The following is a 12,733-nucleotide window of genomic DNA, read 5'->3' on the forward strand; positions in this document are numbered from 1 at the left end:
TCAGCTAGAATCAATGACAGACAGCCAGACAGACAGACAACGAAGTAACCCTTTAAGGACTCCGTTTTAACCGACTACCGTACGGAACTCTTAAAAAGGTCTTGACCAGAAGCCATATCAACTTAAAAAAAGTATCTTAATATATGAGTAGTTTTTCATATCTTGGAAATTTGTTACCGAATTGAAATAGTATTGAATGAGATTCAGACCTTCGGGACCATAAACACGCTATAGCTTTGACATTGTATCTCCATTTCATGGTTTGTAACGCTGGATCAGACTGGAATCCTAGGAAGGAAGATACAGTATTCATGTTCTGAATCAGTCAACAGATCTCCTCCAACGCCTGCTAAGTGAATGCCTGGATGGTTCACTCAACAAAGCACATCTTTTTTTTTTTTTTTCTCTATAGTACTAAGCTGATTCTCGAACTCCACCCGCTCGAAGTTGCTTTAAGGTTTTTACTGCATTCCTACTTCGCTGTTTTGCTGCAGCTTCTTCCTACTGCTTTTTTACGATCCTTAAAGACGTTGATTTCCCAAACACAAGAACAACAGTATCATGGGTCACAAGTCTAGGAAACTGTGTAGTCTCTGCACCTCGTGAATATTGACGTTGTAGAGGTTTCATCGTTGGTCTACCCCTCCCTCCGCCTGAATCAAGGAATTGAACTGTCTTCATGCGACCACACTGTAGTGTTTGTTCCACTAAAATTTTGAACTGACGATGTTTGCAGTATGATAGTTTTCACTGGCTTCTATATCTGTGATTTTTATTGCACTTTATTATGACACATTTCATTTATTTATTGTTAAGGTCCTCTTTTGCATCGAACGAGTAGTTATACAGTCAACCGTGGGCATTAAAATTGCACCACCATGAAGGTGACATGCAAGAAACGTCAATCTGGCATGAAGTGTATTTCTAGCACACTTCGAAACGCAAATGATTAGCATTTAGGAGAAGTTAAATAAAGTAGGTAGGAGTATGTCATCTACATCCATACATATTGTAAAAGTATTCCTATGTATCTGTGTATTTTTTTATTATGTATGTTCCACATCTGCTCCTAAACCACTCCACATATTCCAACCAAATTTAGTACACGTATCATTTTCTGTGTAGAAAAAACCAACTTGGTGGTAAGAACCACGAGCCTCTTAAAGGGGTGGGCATGGGGATGAAAAAGTAGCGTAGTTAACGACGCGCTTATAACCGAACTATATCCATCCAGTATTTGAGAATGAGAGCACGTAGTGACTTGCAACCCTAATTTCAAACCTTTGCGAGATTTTTTTCTCGGTAACCCCCCCTCCACCCCCCCACCCCACAAAGTAAAGAAAGGATAACAGCTCATCGCTTACTATATTTTCGCTGTTCGTGCAGTAAAACCGCTGCATCAGGCATAATGTTTCAATTTATTACTTCTTTATCATCTACTCTATTCGCAACATATTTTGCAGACAGTATTCACATATACCACTGAACATATCTGAAATGATATATCATTCTACGACACATAGTTCAGTAGATTTGACGTCATAAACATTGAGCTGCGTGAAAACGAAACTATAGGGCGGAATTCGCTGGAGATAAAAGTGAAATACGTGTACAAATATATGCAGAATATGTTAAATATATGCGACATGTGCGTTCGCAGGCTAAGCCGTGGGTAATACGCCTCTCCTAAACCCCTAGGTAGATTTCAACCAAACTTGGTATACACATTGCTTACTACTTGGAAAGAAATGCTGTGGTGATGGGAACCAGCAACCACTTATTGGGGTTGGGAGGGGGGGGGGCTAACGTGGAGAGAAAAGGGCTGAGGAGGAGATGGAGAGAGAGGGGGGTGGCAAGGAGAAGGACGAGATGGACAGAGAAATGGGCGAGGAGCAGATGGACAAAGAGGGTGAGGAGGAGATACAGGGAATGAGTTAGAGTTGGGCTTAGAGGGAGTGGAGGTAGAGAAGGGAAGGCGTAGATGGATAGAGAGAAGGGGAAGGAAGAGAGAGATCATGTGTGTGGAGGTGAAGGAGGTGGGAAAACTTAGGAGGACGACGAGATGGAAACAGAGGAGAGAAGAGGAGATGGATAGAAAGAGGGGGACGAGGAGATGGACTAATAGAAGATAGGAACAAATGTGTACCTGAGCAATGACGGGTACTCAGCCAGTTGTATATAAGACTGTATCGTTCGCTTCTAATTAAAAATCGCTTTTGAATGTTGGATGCCTGACAGATGGCGTTGCCTCGTGTAAGAAACAGAAATGTTTACCAACACGTGATGCAGTTCGACAGCGGCAGTATAGTGGCCTGTTGTGACTACGGTTTTATCATTCCGTGATACTTCTGCTAGCTTTGGTCGGCACCCCACGACTGTCATGCACACACAGATTCAGTGGATTCGGGAAGGTCGTATTCAGCGCCTCGCTGCATCTTAATGGTCCCACGCGACTACCGCTCGACAATAAAATTATAATGATCGTTGGCTCGTGCTTGATCGAGAAGTCCCGTCACTTCAGTGGTTTGCATAGTAAACATGTTGGTGTAGCAAGTGTCAGGAAATAGACTTGTTTGCAAGACGATCCACACGGACACGGCGACGTCTTCGAGGCAAACGGGCTATCAGAACGGTGAACATTGTTGCGGCTTCCTTGACACAGCAGCAGCAGAGAGAGAGACGCGCGAATATTGTTGGCCCAACGACAACATTGGCCACAGGAGTGGAGCCACATCATTTTTCACACGAGTGCCAGTTCTGTGTACATCACCACAATGAACGTTTGTGTCTGTAAAGTGTAATGTTGTAACTTTAATTTTGCTATGCTGATATCGGTGCTAATTGACAATGAAAGTGGGTTAAAAGCCGTGATCTGTCTGGGGACGTTAACCGTGGATTACTGGGCAACTGTTTCATCAGATATTTAGTCTAGGTTTACCAAGCAGACTAACATTAATGATAATCTTTTAATAGTCATACAAAACCGGTAATATATATATATAAAAAGAGAATTTAAATAAAAAGAAAGAAATCAGTTTATATTTGGAAATTTATTTTATGATTGTTCATTGAAATTTCAGCATATTATACGTGAGTTATAACTGGGCTGGTGCCTTATTTACGATTGAAAAATGTGAGATTGTAATCTTACGGAACACATAAAATATGGAGCCAAGATTGGGAGACTGCATACGACACTGCATTCATAAAATAACTCACGAAGAACATTGAAACATAAGCAAGAAGAAATTAACCACAACCAACAGATTCAGTTTTGTTTTTTTTTTTTACCCAAAGAAATTACGTTCATACCACAATCCTGTCCGTCATGTAATTACCACACACTGGTATACTAAATTCATATTAACTCTTTGTGAAGTCTTCGCAAAAAGAATAGCTGAGGGCTACTTTGATGATTACACCACATGCTCCACGTGGTCAACTTGGTTTACAGAAAGCGTATAACTCCACAGTAATTTTGATAATTAACATAAATTCTATCGAAAAGCAATTGACAAAAGAAAAACCTTGAACTGGTTACTAACGTCTTACTATTGACCTGATGGGTCAAACAGTTATATAAGCACGTGGTACTGGTCTCGCAAAGTACACTCCACGTGGGTTGAACATAAAGAAAAGCATAAAGAAAAGTTGCTATATTGTAAAATATTGTCAAGACGAGACGTTATAATCACACAAGCATTCACATTTAAGATTGATGAACTTAGTTAGAGTTACTGATCAACACGTGGTTCCACTTTACTCGCAAAGTAATGACAAAGCAACTACCCCAAAATAATCTGAACTTCACACGAGAATTACACTACGCTGCAATTTAAGATAACCTTAGATATTTTAGAGCTAAACCCGAGATAAAGATGATTAAATTTTCAGTTAGGCTGAACTTAACAAATCCATTGTCCTATGGACTTAGCAGACACGCGCTTAGCCGGAGATCTTACCACTTCAGACGCTCGCCACCGCCAGACTGCAACTGCCTACTGCCGAGCGTGTTTCCTGAGGGTGGCTCACAAAGACAAACGGAAGGGGCCAGAGGGGCAGCTTCCTATACCAACATGACAACGGACGGACAGAACCATACTAAGGATAGAAACCTCTCTGCTTTAAGAAAGCGTAGCTACCTGTTCCGACGTTGGTCCTACTGTTCTCTAGCAGACAGCCTTGTCTGCTACCCTCAAGCATGCAACTACAAATACATTTGCTCATTCATACTCTCACACAGAAGGGAAGGGGGATGACAGTATCTTATCATATACAGTATATAAAAGAAAGCGGATGTAGGTTCCGTATGAGACTGTGTGACATGAATTACATATAAACTGTGTTTTAAAGTGTAGTAGTGTGACAGATCGTTCTTGTTTATGTGTAAAAGTAACACGTTCCACTGCTCAGTCTCCTCCCAGATAGTCAGAAACGCCACAGTAAATTTAGGAGAGGAATTTATTCCATAAATGGCAACAGATTTAAGAAATTAAACATGAAAGGAATCCAACAGAGACCTTTCAAAAGGCTGCAAAGATGAAAGAACGTTGTCAGATGACATTTGTTTCGTCATACAGACTCAACACCTGGTGTGATGATATTTGATACCTTTCGATATATAACACTATCACCTCTGATGTTCGAAGTCAATAATTTGGACAGCAGGCGTTACGTTTATGACGTTTCAAAGCCGATGGCTATGCCCTGTCTTGATGGTCTCCGTGACTCTTTCTTTCAAGAGGATAACACAAGACCGCATGTTGTCCACACTGTCTTCACCTGCCTCGATACACAGCATGTTCGACTGTTGCCCTGACCAGCACGTTCTCCAGACAGCACACCCATTGTAAACTTTTGGTCACTGACTGCCGACAGAGTGGGACGCCACTGCTCACCAGCCACTACGACTGATCAGCTTTAACATGTAGTTGAAGCAGCATGAATGAAATGACATCACTGTGTGTCATAAAATCTCAGTTCATACAGATGCCTAGCCTGCTAAGAGCCACTATAGCTGCAAGAAATGGCAGCTGTGAATATAAAATTTCGCACCCTGTGTACCCGCACGTGAGCTACAAATTAAGCCTTGTATTCTTTCTCCTCTATTGTGCACTCAGACTAAGTTAAATTTCGTTATTTGGTATCCTCCCCGGTCTTTCAACTTAAACAACTACCACTGTAGATTCACTCGTACTTTTCGTGTTCCGTACTCGTATAACAATATATACGCCACGACCATTGTGTTTCCTTTGCAATAAGACGTTTACATGGCATTGTGGGTAAGTATGGTACAGCACATTTAATAACATACACGGATTTTTGGAGTACAGAATTATTTATTTATCCACAGCACTAAATACTTGTTCCGTTAACCTTATAACACACACACACACACACACACACACACACACACACACACACACACACACACACACACACACACAGAGAGAGAGAGAGAGAGAGAGAGAGAGAGAGAGAGAGAGTGAGTTCAAAGATAACTTATATGAAAGGTAGTTGGACTGATTATTCTCACACCACTTACCGGCCCTGTCCTCATGCGGTAATATAAAAAGTCTTCCCCACCTCGGTAGCTGCGGGGGCAGTGCGGCATACTGCGACCCGAAGGTGCCCGGATTCGATTCGCGGCCGATCGGATAATTGTTCCTGTTGTGGATTGGCAAGACAGCCAACCCACTATGAGAGGAAGCCGAAAGGCACGCGTTTTAGCTCACGCAGGTTGGCGTGAGGTCTGGAACAGGTCAAGGAAATGAGACTAACAAAAAACGTACGTAGCTGCTGGAATACTTAACTTTAATGCATAATTGGAGAACATCGCTCTTGACGGTACATATTTTACAGCATCAATAGTAACTGGTAATGGCGCCTTGCTAGGTCGTAGCAAATGACGTAGCTATGCTAACTATCGTCTCGGCAAATGAGAGCGTATTTTGTCAGTGAACCATCGCTAGCAAAGTCGGCTGTACAACTGGGGCGAGTGCTAGGAAGTCTCTCTAGACCTGCCGTGTGGCGGCGCTCGGTCTGCAATCACTGATAGTGGCGACACGCGGGTCCGACGTATACTAATGGACCGCGGCCGATTTAAAGGCTACCACCTAGCAAGTGTGGTGTCTGGCGGTGACACCACAGTTCCACTCGGGAACTGGGTGTTAGATTGTTCTTACATTCTTATCGTCGTAACTTACAAGACAATCGTCACAAATGCACTGCCGTATCGTCTTTCCATTAATGATGTGGCTGAATGGGCACCAACCAAAAGGCAATAAATCGAAACAAAAAAAATTTTTTTCGAACTTTGTAGAATTTCGACGTCGTATTTCATTACATATACGTAATACAAATCAGGCAGTTATCGGGTTTGATCAGTTTCCTATTTTTATCTTGTTTTGCTCATCTTTGTCAAAATTCTAATAAGCTCGTAGCAGTGTTTTCTTTCTTCAGATTTTCGTATAACTTAAGAGGCTGCTGTGAGTAAATGGTTTAAATGGCTCTGAGCACTATGGGACTTAACATCTGAGGTCATCAGTCCCCTAGAACTTAGAACTGCTTAAGCGTAACTAACCTAAGGACATCGCACACATCCATGCCCGACGCAAGATTCGAACCTGCGACCGTAGCAGTCGCCGGTTCCGGACTGAAGCGCCTAGAACCCCGCGGCCACCGCGGCCGGCTGCTGTGAGTACCTGAAACCTCTAACTTCTGTGACTCAAGAGGGTAATGTGTCGGTTTACAAGACCTGTCCTCTTAGACATTCTACGAACACCAAATTAGGGTTTTGCGCGGCTATGGATGGGTATATCTTCTGTGTTACATAATCTTTACTTTGACTCTTCGTGCCGGGATATTCGCGTGTGGCGGAAGAGAAAAATTAGTTCGTAATCCTTTTAAGTGAGTGTGTGAAACCGCTTATGAAGCACGCGATGTTCGACTGCCTTTGCGGTGAACATCTGACTAAAGGTATCAATGTAATGAAGGATGGATAAAAAATATTGCTTAGCTGAATGCTGAAATATACCCATTGTGTCTGAGAAATTGATTAAATGTCAATAAATGGCAGAAAAGTTAGTTTTGAAAAAAGAAAAGATAGTACAGCCCGCACCAAAACTGTAGGACCAAATATATAGACGGTAGTGGATCCTGAACTATTTTGGCGTAAGCAACTAATTGCCACAAATGAATATTTCGGTGGATACCAATTCTTGATTGGACAATGCATATTAATAAACTACTTATGTTTCATAACAAACAGCTTCCTGGCACGTCGGTGTTCACGGCGCTATATTGAGAACCAACACACAATTGCCTGAAAAAAAAAATGGTTCAAATGGCTCTAAGCACTATGGGACTTAACATCTGAGGTCATCAGTCCCCTAGACTTAGAGCTACTTAAACCTAACTAACCTAAGGACATCACACACATCCAAGCCCAGGGCAGGATTCGAACCTGTGACCTAGCAGCAGCGCGGTTCCGGACTGAAGTGCCTAGAACCGCTCGGCCACCGCAGCCGGCACAATTGCTTGAAAATCCACTCTTATAATACCCTCAAGCAACTCATTAATCATTGGGAAAAATAAGTGACATTCAAGGGAATGTGTAGAAGGACTAACACACCGAGTTTTAGGATTGCAACTACATGCTATCGAGGTCATAATTAGAACCTTCTTACTGCCCTCGGATCTGAGCGGGCAGCGAGCTGGCTTAGTGATCACGTAGATGAGCCGGACGGGAGGAAACCAACGAACCGGCCTCGGCGTGGCTTACACACTTGCGAAGGCAAATGCCAGATGGTTCCCCATCTTGGTTATAAAAATTATAAAATGCACTTGACATGCAAATACAGACACTGCAAAGTTTATACAGATCACGTTCAGAAACGAATACTGGTGTCCGTGGTGACGGGAAGAGCATGTATATACATACTTAATTTTTCTAAATCTGCCAAATCGCGAATGGTTGATAGTCCATAATTAACAAACAGAGCCACAGGCATGTTAAACGGTGAAGAAGTAGTTGAAAAAAGTACTAAAGCTTATAGAATGGCAGTTCTGCCTGTAGACTGATTTGCACAGGCGTAAAATCTGTGGCACGAACCAGTGACGAGGCTGTCACCTTAAGCACAGGTAGAGTGGATTCTTTCGTCGAAACAGCACTAGTAGTGGGGCCATCGCCACGACTCCCTCTAATCCCCAGAAAGATCTCGGTACTAATTTGATAGCAGGCTGACTGGATAGCGACTGGAACGAGGAGAAATCCCCACCTTCTCCGGGACTGAAGCGGAGACTTCCAGAACCGTATTGCTCTACCCGCCAGGCCAAAAAGACCAATGTTTCGCAGATACATGGTGCTAAAACGGCAAGAAGACTCCGTAATTATTAAACATGACCCTAGTCATATTAAAATGACCGAAAAAATAACTTATATGATGGCCGATAACTAACCCACAACAAAAATATATTAATCAAACGCAGTTAAAAAATAAAAAAATACTCCCGCTTATGGTTCTACGTCCTAAGGGCGGAATTATTAAATATGGTAATATATCAAGAACTGCAACTAACAGAGATTGGGAGACTTCTGTCACAAAATTTTTTGTGTACAAATGTTATAAACGTTGTGCGTCGATTCTCGGACACCACCTCATAAATTACTCCTTTGAATGCTTCATTGTTCTTTAACATGACTACGGTCCTGTAAAATTTAATCTTAGACTTTCCATGAGAGTATAGATAGCGTGTATCTGCGAATCAGGTTAGACGCAAATGTGCCATTCTACATGGTTTGATCCTTCTTTCACCACCTTCTCCATCGTTTGACCTGTCTGTGGCCGTGGCCACTAATTCAAGAATGGTTTCAAGGAAAAGATCGTGTGTTGGCAGCGAATTTTGAAAGATATTGATAAATACTGATATTGGTACATGAGAAGGAAAATACGCATCTATCATGTTGTTGTTGTGGTCTTCAGTCCTGAGACTGGTTTGATGCAGCTCTCCATGCTACTCTATCCTGTGCAAGCTTCTTCATCTCCCAGTACCCACTGCAGCCTACATCCTTCTGAATCTGCTTAGTGTATTCATCTCTTGATCTCCCTCTACGATTTTTACCCTCCACGCTGCCCTCCAATACTAAATTGGTGATCCCTTGATGCTTCAGAACATGTCCTACCAACCGATCCCTTCTTCTAGTCAAGTCGTGCCACAAACTCCTCCCCAATTCTATTCAATACCTCCTCATTAGTTATGTGATCTACCCATCTAATCTTCAGCATTCTTCTGTAGCACCACATTTCAAAAGCTTCTATTCTCTTCTTGTCCAAACTATTTATCGTCCATGTTTCACTTCCATACATGGCTACACTCCATACAAATACTTTCAGAAACGACTTCCTGACACTTACATCTATACTCGATGTCAACAAATATCTCTTCTTCAGAAATGCTTTCCTTGCCATTGCCAGTCTACATTTTATATCCTCTCTACTTCGACCATCATCAGTTATTTTGCTCCCCAAATAGCAAAACTCCTTTACTACTTTAAGTGTCTCATTTCCTAATCTAACTCACTCAGCATCACCCGACCTAATTCGACTACATTCCATTATCCTCGTTTTGCTTTTGTTGATGTTCACCTTATATCCTCCTTTCAAGACGCCGTCCATTCCGTTCAACTGCTCTGTATCATAAAGGTGGAGATAATGTAACTTGCGACATAATAATGCAGTCTTTTGTTACCTCAGTAACTGTATCATAAACTGGTGAATGGTAAAATGGCAGCTGACAGAAATTCAGTTTTTTTTTTGTAACAAATGCATCTCTGCACGGGATTCCTTAAAGGGAAAATTCTCATCGATTTATTGAAATAAACTCCTGTAGACATTTCTCTTCTAGAGAACGAGTGCATCTTTCAGCTTCTGAAAACATGCTGTCTTGTCTTGTTACAGATGTAGCATCTATTACATGTTTCTAACATATGTCCACCTCCTGTCACAGCATTACATCCTATACAGTGGTTTTCTCCAAACAGAAAAAGCAGATTTTACAAAGCTATTAAGAGTCATTTTCATAAACCATGCAGAATATCTGATTTTTAAATACGTGAACACAAAGGGACACAGGGGCTGGACAAAAACATAGATACATCATCAGAAATGAGTGTTCGAACACAAATGCAGATGCTAGCCAAGCCTGCAGGTTGCGCTGTTCCATTTGACCACGAGCAGCACCTGTGTGATGTCCTCCATACGTTGCAAGTGTTAGTCGTGTTCAAAACAGTTTTCTGCGAAGTCATTATTGCTTTATGTCGCAGCTAAGTGAATTCGAACGTGAGCAAATTGTTTGCACTCGTATGGTGTGTGACTCCTTAACAAAGGTAGCCGAAATTTTTGGTGTTTCGAGATGCAGCGTATCGAAGATCTATGCTGCTTACAGGGAAAGCGGAAATACGTCACCTGAAAAGTCAGCGCAAACGAAAGCGTGTCTGACTGATCGTGACAAACGGCCATTGAAGAGGACCGTCATGAAAAATAAGAGGAAAACAATTGCAAAAGCCGCTGGAGAACTGAATGTCGCACTCGCGAAGCGTGTCAGCACCAAAACAACACAAAAGTACTTCCATAAGCAGGCGATTGCAGGACGGGATGGAATTCCAGAACCATTCATTACCACTGCAAATGCCCGTAACAGGAAAAAGTGGTGCCGAAGTCATAAAACATCGACTATGGAGTAGTGGAAAAAAGCCATTTTGTCGAATGTGTATGGTTTCATACTGTTTCCTTCTTCTGACCGACTTTTCCTAGAGTGAAACATGGAAATAAGGGACAAGCCACACAACTACTGCAGAATGTTTAAGAGACATGAATCATAGAAGAGAGAGACATGAAAATAGTCGGAATGACTAATGAAAGTCACCCCATATTATACCGAAAAACTCTTAGGGGATGTAGAAGGTGTCTTGACAAACCGAAAGACGCTACTGAGCGTCGAAGTTACAGGCGCCTTTGCCTATATGTATCTATATATACAAGGTGCTTCCGTGACGATGTTACAGAGTTTCGGGGATCATGAAGAAGGATAAATCTCTCAAACTGAAGTAAGGGATACTAGACCGGAAACGAGCGAGTGGAAAGTTTTCAGCGGAAACCGTTCTGATACCTCTGATAGTGAAATACATGCAGCGGTACTGTTGTTGCTAAGACTGGTAGGATAGGCAACTTTCAGAGGTGGTAGTACTGATCAAAACAAGAAAACAATGTGCAGTGGACTTGTATACTAAAATGCAAACCTTACGTGCTATGGGCACTTGTTCAATGGTAGAGATGGGTTTCACAGTAGTGAGAATGAACAAGTGTTCACAGCTCCTGAGGTAACATTTTAAAGACCATGTTTACTGGAAGAAAGACTCCACCTGTATCGCAATGCCCGAGGAGGTGAAAGCATCGAAAATTGTGTGTGTGTGTGTGTGTGTGTGTGTGTGTGTGTGTGTGTGTGTGTGTGAGAGAGAGAGAGAGAGAGAGAGAGAGAGACCAAACTGCTGAGGTCATCGCTCTCTAGACTTACAGACTATTTAAAGTAACTTACGCTATAAACAACACGCACACATGCCGGAGGGAAGACTTGAACTTCCGGGAGAAGGGGCCGCGCAATCCCTAACATGGGACCTCAAACCGCGCGGCAGTTCCGCGCAGCGAAAAATTGTGTAAATTACTCGAATCCCTCAGAGTCACTATATGGTCAAATGTCGAAAACTGATTTTTGAAGACAACGTATAACTACGTATGAAGCCATACACAATTTATGTCCTGAAGGCAATAATAACCGGTATGGTTTTTCTTATACGGGTACACATGAGGCACCTCCCTTTCTCTCAGCACAAGTGAACCGACAGAGTAATTTCGTGAGCTGTTTTTGGGTTTCATTGGTGCTAAGAAAGTTTTTGAATATTAGTTTTAGGGCTGAGGTCAGTTTGAATTCAACACAAGACACGAAGTATGAGTCTCACTATGAACTCGCTACCTCGAGACCGACTCACTTCAGTGTGACTCTACATAATGCACCGATTTAATGTTTGCCGTGCTACGTACTGTATCTGCGTGAAATTTATACTCAATCCTACACATAAGAAAAGACGTTGTTTAACGTTATCAAAAATCTTGAAAAGTTCTTGACCTATTTTTGTACTATTATTTTTATAAATATTCAAACTGGTATAGGCTATACATTTGTTAAACAGCAATGTGCAGGTTTTCTGTTAGAACCGACAGCGAGAAAGAAAATGTTTGCTGTGAAAATGTGCAGTTTCGTTTCCTTTCTCGCAGTCAATTCTAACCACGATAGCAGGGCATTTAAAGCATTAGACAACCTGTTTCTCCCGTTGTATATTCTTCCCCCTCATAATATTTTCAACAATGTATACACAACAATGTGCTGTTTTGTTTCTTTCCTCGCAGATGGTTTCAACAGAAAACAGGAAAGTTGTATTTATGGCTTATCGGCTTATGATAAGAATACCACTGCGGAATCTGAATCGTCTGAAATTTTGTAATCCTCCTCGTTAGCAGATTAAAACTATGCAAAGTACTGTCATTGAAGCTACTATTCTCACACATCCAGCAGCTGGAGAGCTTTGTCTCCTAACCCGTATACGAATGGTCCCAACCGATTCACCCATTCATTTTAAGCGACTTCAGTTCCTGATAAAGTTTAGTTTGCAGTAACA

At 41.9% G+C, this 12,733-nt stretch overlaps 1 protein-coding gene across 1 annotated transcript in view; it reads left to right on the forward strand.

The window, feature by feature from the left end:
- The window catches only part of LOC124595272 (bcl-2-related ovarian killer protein), a 366,462-nt gene that overhangs the window by 137,324 nt on the left and 216,405 nt on the right, over positions 1 to 12,733 (forward strand). The window lies entirely within an intron of this gene.

Source organism: Schistocerca americana, chromosome 2 (genome assembly GCF_021461395.2).
Source record: "Schistocerca americana isolate TAMUIC-IGC-003095 chromosome 2, iqSchAmer2.1, whole genome shotgun sequence".
Lineage (NCBI taxonomy): Eukaryota > Metazoa > Arthropoda > Insecta > Orthoptera > Acrididae > Schistocerca > Schistocerca americana.